This window comes from Danio rerio, chromosome 1 (genome assembly GCF_052040795.2).
Source record: "Danio rerio strain M-AB ecotype USA chromosome 1, GRCz13ab, whole genome shotgun sequence".
NCBI lineage: Eukaryota > Metazoa > Chordata > Actinopteri > Cypriniformes > Danionidae > Danio > Danio rerio.
The window spans coordinates 41,695,933-41,708,572 of NC_141021.1; the positions used below are offsets into that span (position 1 = coordinate 41,695,933).

General features: G+C 34.5%; 1 protein-coding gene across 10 annotated transcripts in view; it reads left to right on the forward strand.

Moving 5' to 3' along the window:
• The window catches only part of tenm3 (teneurin transmembrane protein 3), a 971,756-nt gene that overhangs the window by 549,210 nt on the left and 409,906 nt on the right, over window positions 1-12,640 (forward strand). For 9 of the 10 annotated variants that reach the window (XM_087235111.1, XM_087235107.2, XM_087235110.2 and 6 more), the window contains one exon: window positions 124-260. The gene's annotated coding sequence lies outside the window, so the exon portion shown is untranslated. The remainder of the gene's footprint in view (window positions 1-123; window positions 261-12,640) is intronic. The other variant, XM_087235113.2, reaches the window with a different exon arrangement.

Below are 12,640 nucleotides of genomic sequence, written 5' to 3' on the forward strand. Positions count from 1 at the left end.
GCCATGAACCCACAGTGTGAGACATGACATCTATTCCCTTCCTTTCGCATCTCTCTCTCTCTCTCTCTCTTTTTTTTTTTTAGCCTTCAAAGCAGTAAACATCTCCTCTCGATTTCCTTCCAGGTTGATTTGCTGATTCCTGGCCTTGATGCTCTGATGTCTGCTGGCCCTTGACCTTCATCCATGGATTAGTTCTTTTACGCTTGAGGCAGATCTGACTGACCAGATGGTATCCCTATGTGTGACTTCTTGCAGGTCAGGTGAGTGATGGCCCTGTTTGAAATGACATTTAGTTACTTCGTTTGGCCGGGGATGTTAGACAGATTAACCTCAGTAACTGGAGATCATGAATGGCATGTAATGTTACTCATGTATCACAGATATATAGCTACAAAAAAGTGTGCTGAATTAAAATAACGATCCAGAAATAGCCATATATGCAGTCGGTTGAGACAATAACAATTGAAATGTTCAAATTCGACTGTAACGTATAGCCAAAAACTGGCAAACCTATGCGAGGATCCACATTGTGTTTGTGTTAGTGTGTCAGTGTGTACAAGACATATTTTCATCGCTCCAAGGCTTAACGGCGTCATCCAATCAATGACAGGCACTGTCTAGATGAACCAATCAGCATGCAATTCGTTGTATAGAATCAAAGGCACAGCACTCCTATGATATTAAAATGCACTCCCGTCTTTGTTCATACCAAGCCAAACCAAGAGAGAGAAAGGAGGAGGGTGAGGGGAGAATATGAAAAAAACAACAACACTCCACCCCAAAAACGAGAAAAAAAAAAAAAAAAACTTTTTTGTATTCTTCCCCATATGTCTCTGCGGGTGGGCACGCAATGACTCCCCGCTTCTCGCTTTGAAATCTCTGCCACTTCAGCTGCCTCCTTGAGCTTTTGTCAGCTTGAGACGCTGAACCTCAATGAAGTAGGGCATCTAGAGTACAGTCTACAATTCTTGCTGCCGCCATCTTGGCCCCTGTCATTTCCTGTACTTGTTTGTCCCAGTTTCCAGTGTTACATTGTTATATATCCAGGTTTTTAACCCACTCCAGTTGTTCATCCTAGCGTGCACAAAACCCCTTTAAATCTCACTTTGTGCTGCTTTGTTTAAATAATGGAAGTTTCAACATCACTTTTCCCTCATCCATTGACCTCTCAGGACATCTTTTTTTTGTAGTAATAGTACATATTGTTAGACTTTTCCTTCGCATTTAAAAAGAAAGCGGTTTCAGTGGGATTTTGGATTGTTTTCCCTTGATTGAAATGGCTAGAGTTCTTCTTTCTCTTTTTCTGTATGGAGTGGAGATATTATTGGGCAAATTGCACGGCTTTCATGCAGATAAATGGGCGTTCGATAAAAGCAGCAGTGTTTTTTGAAGCGGCCAGAGAGCTGGGCTGCGTTGGGTGATAACTTCATCGCAGCGTGGGGTCAGGGGCAGGAAGAGAAGCCCGGCTGAAAGGGGATTAAGAGGAGCCGGCGAAGAGCTTCGGACTCGGACCACCTGCTGGGGAGCCCAGGCCTGGTCCGCGCCTAATGTTTCTGATCAGCTATGCCATTGTCTGTGTTCCCCTTTTTCTTTCCTCCCCTCACTAGAAAGAATAGGACAGCCTCCCTATTTCACTGAACACAGATTTGGTGTCGGTCCTTTATTTTGTTGCCATCTACGTTCCATGTTTTACCTATAAGCTCAAGGATCTGTACTCTACTGTTCTGTGCTCTTGTTTAGGTGCGACATGATGGAAGCATGCAAAAGGAATTGTTCACCTACAATTTCTGTCACAGTTTCTACCTTTCATGTAAAAAACTTGACTTTCCCTCTTGTATAGAGCACAGAACAGGTTTCACCCGTAACAGATCTCTCTTTTAAACTACTATTTTATCCAAGATGCTTTACAATGATATATTTGTGCATAAACGTTACATTAGTCAGTACTAAAAAAGTTCAAATGGAACTTAACTAACAAATAAGCTGTATAAATGAAAACAGTATTGTTTAAATCTAGAAAAAAAATATTGTCCAGACTTACTGATATACATCGTCATCTTAAAATTATAAGGTTGTATCTGACATTTTTGTCAACATTGATTTATCCACATATTCTTATTAAATGACAACTTATTTACATTATGTGATGTTTTTGTATAGTATTTTCATATTTCAAGACTTTTTATTTAAAAAGCAAAAATGGTTTATCTACAAAGTTGAACTCTAGCTTGGCTCTATAAGATTCTTTCTGTGAGCCAATCAGCATTTTTAATGCACGTAAGAGGACCAATCAGAATCAGCTTTCTTTGCCATTTTGCCGGACTGCTCCATTGACAGACCAGAAGGACAAAAATCACACAACTCAGTTGACTAAATAATGCTGCACCACACTATTTTGAGATGTGTGTAAATGTGATGCTTTAGAAGCATTTTTAGACACTGAGATCTTACATTTTATATTGTTGAAAAAGAAACGAATATTAAAAAAATTCTATATTGAATGGGAAATATTTGCATTTGTGTATATATGATAAGTGTAACATTTTTTTTTGTGTTTATTAAACTCATTTGATCATTGTCTGTTTTCATTTAAAGTCTTTAAATGTAAAATGATTCCTTAAAGGGCAAATACTCAATTTAATTCATGGGACGTATAATTCAAGAAATACAATTCAATAACATTTTATAACTGTTAACATATTAATTAGATAAAATTAACATTTGCACTGGACAAAATCTTTAGCACAGCCTTGAATGCTTAATTTAAACAAGAAAAATATTCAACCTAAAACAAAATAAATGTCATAGAAAGCAAAAATTTTACTTTCCCAAGCATCAACATAGTGTTACAACACCAAATTATATATTTTTGATTGTGTATCTTGAAAAGTAATGCTTCAACGAATGATCTGCCAGATAGAACCTTATAATTCCAAGCAGAAAATTACTTTTCAGAATTAGAAGGTGCTATCTGCATTTACTGTTTCTTTCTTTCTTTCTTTCTTTCTTTCTTTCTTTCTTTCTTTCTTTCTTTCTTTCTTTCTTTCTTTCTTTCTTTCTTTCTTTTCTTATTATATTATTATAACCTATAGAAGTAACCTATAAGTAAGTCCTAAAAATTTATTTGTTTTAGTCAAGTAATTTCAGTGAATGTTATTTACTAAACGTGTTTGATTGATTTCTTTATTCATTTTGACTAATAATGCCAGTTTATGATACTGGCAATGTTTTTAACCTGGTCTAGAGGGCATTGAACTGGTATATGTAACAACAGATTGTGATAAACTGTTTGCACAAACAACCTAATTGATCTTTTGTTGTTGTTGTTGTTGTCGTTGTCGTTGTCGTTGTCGTTGTTGTTGTCGTTGTCATTGTCGTTGTTGTTGTCGTTGTCGTTGTTGTTGTTGTTGTTGTTGTTGTTGTTGTTGTTGTTGTTGTTGTTGTTTTGAGAAGGACACTCTCAAATAGTGACTTACTATACAGTCTCTTTTCTTTTCTGAGCTTTTGAATGACCACATCTGAAAAAAAGAAAATGCTGCTATAATGTTGATGATAAATGTAATATTAATCTAATCAGTAGAAACCAAGATTTAAAAACAGGAAATATGGTCCACACAGAAAGACATTTTCTCTGATCCAGCCGTAAACCAAAAAACATACATAGATTAGATTTGGCTTTAGAATTCAATCTTCATTTTAGATAGATAGATAGATAGATAGATAGATAGATAGATAGATAGATAGATAGATAGATAGATAGATGGATGGATGGATGGATGGATGGATGGATGGATGGATGGATGGATGGATGGATGGATGGATGGATGGATGGATGGATGGATGGATGGATGGATGGATGGATGGATGGATGGATGGATGGATGGATGGATGGATGGATGGATAGATAGATAGATAGATAGATAGATAGATAGATAGATAGATAGATAGATAGATAGATAGATAGATAGATAGATAGATAGATAGATAGATAGATAGATAGATAGATAGATAGATAGATAGATAGATAGATAGATAGATAGATAGATAGATAGACGGACGGATGGATGGATGGATGATGGACGGACAGATGGATGGACATATATAGTAAAAATGCAGTTCATCCCTTTCAGGGTTATGTTTAGATTAGGGTATAGAAATATAATTAGCTTATAATAAAGTCAATTACATCAAAATGTAAAATCACTGTAATGGTCTAAATGTGTGTGTGCATAGGCATCACGTAAATTTAAGGCAAAAGAGAACTTCCTCTGCTTCACTTTCTGTGACCTAATGTAACTCTCTCTTTGTTCTCAAAGGTAACTAATGGAGAATCATGATGAGGGAGCATCCACTCATCAGTGTCTATGGTCATTTTTTATTCATCTTATATATTCACACATTAGCTGCAGGGGCTTCTCGGAATTTTTTATTTTCTCATTTTCTAAGGTGTCCTTTTATCAATGCCAAAGAATATAAAAAGATCATAAAAAATTCATTTATACACACAAAAAAAGCACCTTTTCCTACAAGCTTTACATGTGTCCGATGTGTTAAACAGACACTGCAGTAAAAAAATATTTCCCTGCAATCAACATGTCTATGCATAGAATATTTCCCCGCACCATTTTTCATGGCTGTGGGCTGAAACAGCTGTAGTTAGATGCATGAATACTGATAGGGCCAATCGTGCAGAGTGCAGTGCAGGTGTGCAGGTGAACGCTCTGTTTGGCAGTTGCCTGACATGTTTCTTCTCTTTAGCATGTGGAGTGCAGACAAGCTCATGAATAACGGGTCTGATGAATGGTCTGAGCAGCCTTAGCACTAACTTTTACAGCACCTGCTTCTGTGTTGCACCCCACAATGAAGTGTGAGTGTGTGTGTGCGCGCTTGACACAAACTTAGCAGAATAGCTATTGTGTGTGCACTGACAGCTGTGTGCAGTGTTTTAGACAAATAATTCATCCGGGCTTGATGAAAAACAGCAGCTTTTATGTTTTGCGTTAGGCGATGTGCTGGTTTTCTCATCAGCAACAAACAGCTATGGGGTAAATGTGAGAGAATTCACATTTTCTTTGGATTTAAAAACATATATACAGTTAAAGTCAGAATTATTAGCCCCCCTGTTTTTTCCCCCTAATTTCTGTTTAATGGAGAGAAGATTTTTTCAACACATTTCTAAACATAATAGTTTTAATATTTCATCTCTAATAATTAATTTATTTTATCTTTGCCATGATGACAGTAAATAATATTTTGCTAGGTATTTTCCAGACACTTCTATACAGCTTAAAGTGAAATTCAAAGATTTAACTTGGTTAATTAGGTTAACTAGGCAGGTTAGGGTAATTAGGCAAGTTACTGTATAAGGATTCTGTAGACAGTCGGGAAAAAATAGCTCAAAGGGGCGAATAATTTTGACCTTAAAATAGCTCATAAAAAAATTAAAAAACTGCTTTTATTCTAGCTGAAATAAAACAAATAAGACTTTCTCTAGAAGAATAAATATTATCAGACATGCTGTGAAAATTCCCTTGCTCTGTTAAACATAATTTGAGTTTTGTTCTGCAAACCTTTGACTTTATTTGTTCTACATTTAAAATGTAGTGAATTGGTTAAATAGCATAAAGCATATATTTTGGTCAGACATGTTTAGATTAATTTTTATACACGATATCCATGTTTTACCTTAGTAAGAACTCTAAATGACAATATTTTGTATTAGAAAAGGGGAATAATTAATATCAGACTTGTCTAGAATGAAAGAAATGTTACATTTTACTCCAATACACACTGTACAAAATTTTATTTCTTATTGCATTTTTTATTTTTTTTGGGTCCAATTAACTTCTCTAGTCATCTCAACTTAGACCAAACAAATTGTATAACAAAAACAGCTTAACTTAATTTGATTAACCTATTTTAAAATAAGTTACATAAAGTAACAAAAAATGTTGTCATGTCTTTTTGTCAGATATTTTTAGTGTTGTAAATTTATAGAAATCAAGAATGTTCAAGTAGTTTCTTTCTTATTTCTTTTTATTTTTTGGCCAATGTTGTATTTAGGTCATGTTTACTATGATGCAAAACACTTATTATCCCATAAACCACAAGAAAATCAATATCTTTTAGATGAAATATACATACATCTCTAATAATCAATGACCCTTCTGTCAGAATATTAGAGTATCATTCTCAGTCCAAAGGCTTCTGGATTATTAATGTACATGTTTTCACGTGTGCTGCTGGTTTGGCCTTCAAACATTTGTCTCTTTTCAAATGCAAACTGAACATAAGGAGATACCGACAGCATTGCAGAGCAATAGCAGGATGTGACTCCATAAGAATGGATTCTAAAGGATGGCTGTCCAAGCATATCATAAGAGTTCCCAGGCATGTCTTTAAGTATTTTTTAAAGCAGCCAACATCATGTTCTGGAACAATCCCTCTCTTTCTTTCTCTCTCCTCTCGTAACGGCTGTGGTCGGCCGCTCTTGGCCCGTGCCAACTACCAATAACCATATTCCAGGAAAGAGCTCCACATGTTCAATTATATAATTACATCATCTCAGATTTAGACAGATGTCCCATAATACGTTTCAAATGCAATCAGCCGCACTCGTTCCCCACATAATGCATTTGGAGAAGAAAAATGATGTCCGCTGAGCATAAAACAGATCATATTTGTTGTGTTGGTGCTTCTGTTGCGTGCACTATTGATATTGTTATTATTAGTATCACCGCAAGCTCCATTTAGTATTTTTGATAGTAATATCAATGCGTTCTTATGGTGACTGCTTAAAATAGGCCCTTTGATTACAGCAGCATATATGGAAATATGCGCCGGACAATAAACACACCCACAGACAACTAACTGCCTAACTAGAGATGTCACATAATAGGATGAGGGTTTTAAAATGAAAATCCACAGCGATCAAACTCTCTACCTCGAGTCTTACTGTTATCCTCCAGCCTCAGTCCTCGATTTCTCTTTCCCGCTCAAATCCCGACAGTTTTAAACCATATCTCCTCTCATTGTTCGGCAGACAGCGCTCAAATCCCTTGGGCTTTGAGTCCAGTCCAGAGAACTTAGAATGAGTAATTGTTTACTTTAGAGACAAAGCTGAACTGTAGTTGCAGTTTAGCAGTGGATAAAGAGAAGCACTTTTTTATTTGATATCTTTGTCAGCGGTTAAGATGCCGTTTTGGCCACACAAAAGCTATGGGCAGAGGTTGTAAAAGTAGGAATATTGGCTCAAATATTTGAGATAGTGTTTTAAAAAGGGTTTAGAGCTGTATATTAGTGGTATAATTGCATGCATACACTCAAAAAAACGGTATTATTTAAAATGAGCTGAAACAACACAATTCTTGAGATTTGTCTTGGGACAACTTAATTATTTTTGTTCTCAATGTACTTACTTATTAATAGTTTATTTTATTATTTAGTGTTTGGACGACATGAATGAACTGTGTGGAACCCTACTGTACATTTTTAGTGTACATACAGGTAAAGTCAGAATTATTAGCCCCCCTGAATTATTAGTCTCCCTTTTTATTTTTTTCCTCAATTTCTGTTTAACCAAGAAAATATTTTTTTCAACACATTTCTAAACATAATAGTTTTAATAACTCATTTCTAATAACTGATTTATTTTATCTTTGCTATGATGACAGTAAATAATATTTGACTAGATATTTTTCACGACACTTCTATACAGCTTAAAGTGACATTTAAAGGCTTAACTAGGTTAATTATGTTAACTAGGCAGGTAAGGGTATTTTAGGCAAGTTATTGTATAAGGATGGTTTGTTCTGTAGACTATCGAAAAAAAATATATAGCTTAAAAGGGCTAATAATTTTGACCTCAAAATGGTTTTTAAAAAACTAATAACTGCTTTTATTCTAGCTGAAATAAAACAAATAAGACTTTCTCCTGAGGAAAATATATCATCAGATATACTGAGACATTCCTTGCTCTGTTAAACATAATTTAGGAAATAATTAAAAAAGAAAAAAAAATCAAAGGGGGGCTAATAATTCTAACTTCAATATATGTGTAAAAAAACAGCAGACTACTTAAAAAATTCTCAATTTCACTGGATGTATTATTCATTCATTCATTTTCTTTTCAGCTTAGTCTCTTTATTAATCTGGGGTCACCACAGTGGAATGAACCGCCAACTTATCCAGCATGTTTTACGCTGTGGATGATCTTCCAGCTGCAACCTGTCTCTGGGAAACATCCATACACACTCATTCACACTCATACGCTACGGACAAATAAGCCTTCCCAATTCACCTGTACCGCATGTCTTTAGACTGTGGGGCAAACCAGAGCACCCGGAGGAAACCCACACGAATGCAGAAAGAACATGCAAACTATGCACAGAAACGGCAACTGACCCCTGGATGTATTACTATTTAGTAAATTGTTAATGTTTGTTTTATTCTTTTAATGTCTGATAACATTTTTTTCCTATTTAAAAATAAAATATTGTCGTTTAGAGCTTTTTTCTTTCAGGAAATGAGTCAGAGTAACAAATGTTTTTCATTTGTTGTAATTGATTTCTTAACTTTCTAAAATAAAAAAATGTGTTTGTGCTAAAACATAACATTTGTTTTTTTTTATATAAAAAAATCTCTAAATTTATTAAACTAAATTAAACATTTAATTACAAGTAAATGCAGTTAGTTGTTTGAGGAATGAAACAAAATGCTATTTTACTTTAGATCAAAAAGTTAAAAATAAATTATGCTCACTTCATTTTTTTATTATTATTTTATGATCAGGTCGATACAGGTTCAATGTGGTTGTGTGAAATGTGGCTTAGCTTATACATATTTATTTTATTTACTTATTTATTTTAGTCTATAAAAGCTGTACAACTGAGCATAAACACAAACAAATTCATTTAAATAGCATTATTCTTTTAAAGGCCAGTGTTTTGTGCTCCACTGATGACAGATAAGAAGGAATTGAAATATGAATGAGACTTTATTAACATGCGCCACTCGGATCAAAACAGCGTCCTGACAGGTTGAAGATAACAACATTGATGAGCAGTTGAATGACCGCTGCATTTTTTTAACATAGTAATAATCATAAAATGGAGTTGCTGAATTTTGTGATCAACTCAGTGGAATGGAAATGGTGGTGAAATGTTTGAAAGGTGACCTTTACAGATGAGGCTCTTAGGACAGACCAGAACAAAGCGTCCGTTCTATTCGTAAATCCATCTCCATTTGTCACATCCAAAACCTAGAAAATAGAAAGAAAGACAAAAAAAAAGGCTATTTCGTTGAAGATAGATCTTCCAAAGCAAGCGATGGCATATACAGCTCACCTGCACCTCCCATTGAGCATGAATCTGATAACTCCACATGCTAATCATAACATCCGGCCCCTGCTGCGAATATCACCGCTGACCACGGCGTTGACGTTTCCCCCCCTTCTCGCTCTTTTACAACACACACTCCAGTGGTCAATTACACCCTCAAGGCAGCTCTGTAAATACTAATCATTTCCTCATGAAGACAAAAACTGTCCGCTTCGGTTAGCTGTCACTTTGGGTCCACAACTGATCACACGGGTTGTTTCTTTAAAGGTGTTGAGTTATGAAAACCACATGCAAAGCTGTTCCACATGGGACAGAGGGAGTGAGTCACGTTACAGACATGACGGGATGTGAGCCGAACAGCTTGAGTCAGAGAAATGTTGTGTAATGAGATAAGATCGACTTTTTTTAAGAACGAAAAATCAGTAAAAACAAACTCTCAGATAAATACAGTGGATCTATAAGAGGCCCAAATATCCTCAGGGAGTGAGCAGATCTCAGTCAATGTTTCGTGAAACTGCCTTGTAAGCAGATGCTGTTTTGTTACCGTGGAACTTAATGTTTTGGGGCTTGCTTTACATATGAACGAAGTAGTAAATGAGTTTTTTTGTCTGTTTGCTTAGATATGTGAAGCTGCATGCATACACTGAATTGATGTATTATATTAATAATTTTAAAATAAAATTAAGTTATTACAAAACATTCAATTTAAAAATACAAGTATTCAAATGTGTGTTTCTTCTCAAAATTGTCAGTCAAACTCTCACTTGGTGGTCTTGGACTTGTCTACATACAGACTGATGCCAGCAGATAAAACGATGCATGGCAATTATTTTAAGAGGGGAAAGATTATAGTGATTTTTTTTATCAATTAGGTAATAGTTCATAAATGCTCATAATGCCTTAGATTAAGTGCCACCTAAAAAGCAAAATGTTATTTCAGTCTAACAGTGTTTAAATCTTTATTCTATCATTAAATGAGGCATAGAAGATTAAATCTAAAGATTTTTTGCACATGTTTGGAATGTTTTTTTTTATTATTATTCAGCCAAATATAACAAACAGAACAGAGCACATTAGATGTTGGATATCTGTTAAATTCACATCATGCAATGTTAATTTCCTATCAACCAAGGAAGTTTGAATCATCAGGTCTTCGCAGAATATTTATTTAGACAGATGAAAAACAAGCGTGGGAAAAGGGAATTTAATAAAGGCCAATGCCCAATAATTAAACTAAAATAATTAAAATATCAACTTAAAGGAAAATCTGTAATGTAATATTAATATTATTTACAGTACATGTGCATTCCATCTGCTTCTGTGCATTCAAATTTTTTGTGTTGCTGAGATTTCCAATTAATCCAGGCAGTGTTTTCTTTCTTTTTTTTTTTTTTTATCCAGATCAAGCATTACTGTATCCTATTTCCAGCAGATGTATACACTAAATGAGCACTTAGCCTACAGTCTCAAATAATACAATGATTTTTTTATTTTTTTTTTATCAATTAGGTAATAGTTCATAAATGGTCATAATGCCTCAGTTTATGTCCCACCTGAAAGCAAAATGTTATTTCAGTCTAACAATGTTTGAATCTGTGTTTTATTATTAAATGAGGCATGGCAGATTAATTAATGATGATTTAACTGATTTAAAAAAAAATACTAATTGTTTTTGGGCATGATTTGCATATGGATTAAGTAAACTAGGTTTTGTGATTAGATATGTGACATTGCAAACATTGTATTGAATTATTGTATGAATAATTTAAAAATAAAATTATTGGAAAGCATTCAATTAAAAAAATACAATTATTCATTCAATCATTCCTTTTCTTTTTGGCTTAGTCCCTTTGTTGATCTGGGGTCGCCACAGTGGAATGAACCACCAACTTATCCAACATGCGTTTTACATAGCAGATGCCCTTCCAGCTGCAATCCAACACTGGGAAACACCCATACACACTCATTCACACACATACACTATGGCCAATTTTAGCTTACCCAATTCATCTATACCATGTGTCTTTGAACTGTGGGGGAAACCGGAGGAAACCCACACGAACATGCAAACTCCACACATGCCAACTGACTCAGCCGAGGCTCAAACCAGCAACCTTCTTGCTGTGAGCCAATCGTGCTACCCACTGTGCCACCATGACACCCAAAAATACAATTATGACAACTTATTTTATCATTAGAAATACTAATAACCTTTAGTAATCACCTATAACACTGTATACTGGTAGCTTGGGTTGTCTGAACTGCTGTAAGCACTGTACAATATGTGCACAAACTTTTATTTAACAATTATTTTGTGAGCAAGACATAATGAAATCGATTTTTAAAAATCCTAACATGTAATGCACAAATTTATTTTGCCTTTTGATCATTTGGTATGATTACCAAACATTGTTCTTGTACATTAAATCTAGCATTTTCATAGGCGTGTTTCTCCTAAAATGAATAATTAAATTTAAAAAAAAAAAAAAATTGATTCAAATCACAAATGAGTTTCATCTATACTGTTCAAAGAGTTTGCTTTATAATCAATGAAGCTGATACACTTTAAGTTTAGCTGCAAGCTCACTTACTGAGTCAAAGCTTGTGTTATGATATAAAAAAATGCCTATACAACACATAAAATCTCATAGTCTGTGCTTATTGTTTAAATTAGAACAAACTTTGCTTAAGTCAGTCACAAAGCACTAGGCAAGGCAAGGCAAGTTTATTTAAATAGCACATTTCATACACAGTGGCAATTCAAAGTGCTTTACATAAACACTAGAATGCTTATATAAAAACAAAATATACACTGTGTTTTAATTCTGTTCTATATGTTATATTGAATTAAATGTATAGTATTTATTTATAAACACAATATTTAAAGCACATAAAGTTAATACACATATATTTTTCTATGGTCTCCCTGGGTTTAAGTCCAGATTGCATTGTGTCCCACTTTGCTTTTTTTTTCTCTTTACCTACACTTTTATGTCAGCTCCATGTCCTATAAAGTAAAGGCTAAAAGCACATAAATTAAAAGAAAAAGCAAAAAAACAGAGAGAGATTTCTCCGGTGACTTTACATTAGTGTTGTTTGATAGCAGATGAGCGAGTTGTCCCTATTCAGAGTTGAATTTAAATTTACCAGCACCCTAATAATAGGCTTTCAGCGGGTAATATTCATCCTCTGTTAGACATAAGTAGGCCCAATATACGCAGTAAACGAAAGGCTCTTCCTAGCGTCTTAAAACTAGGTCGAAAGTCAGCTCTGTCACAGGAGACTGAGAATGGTATTAACAT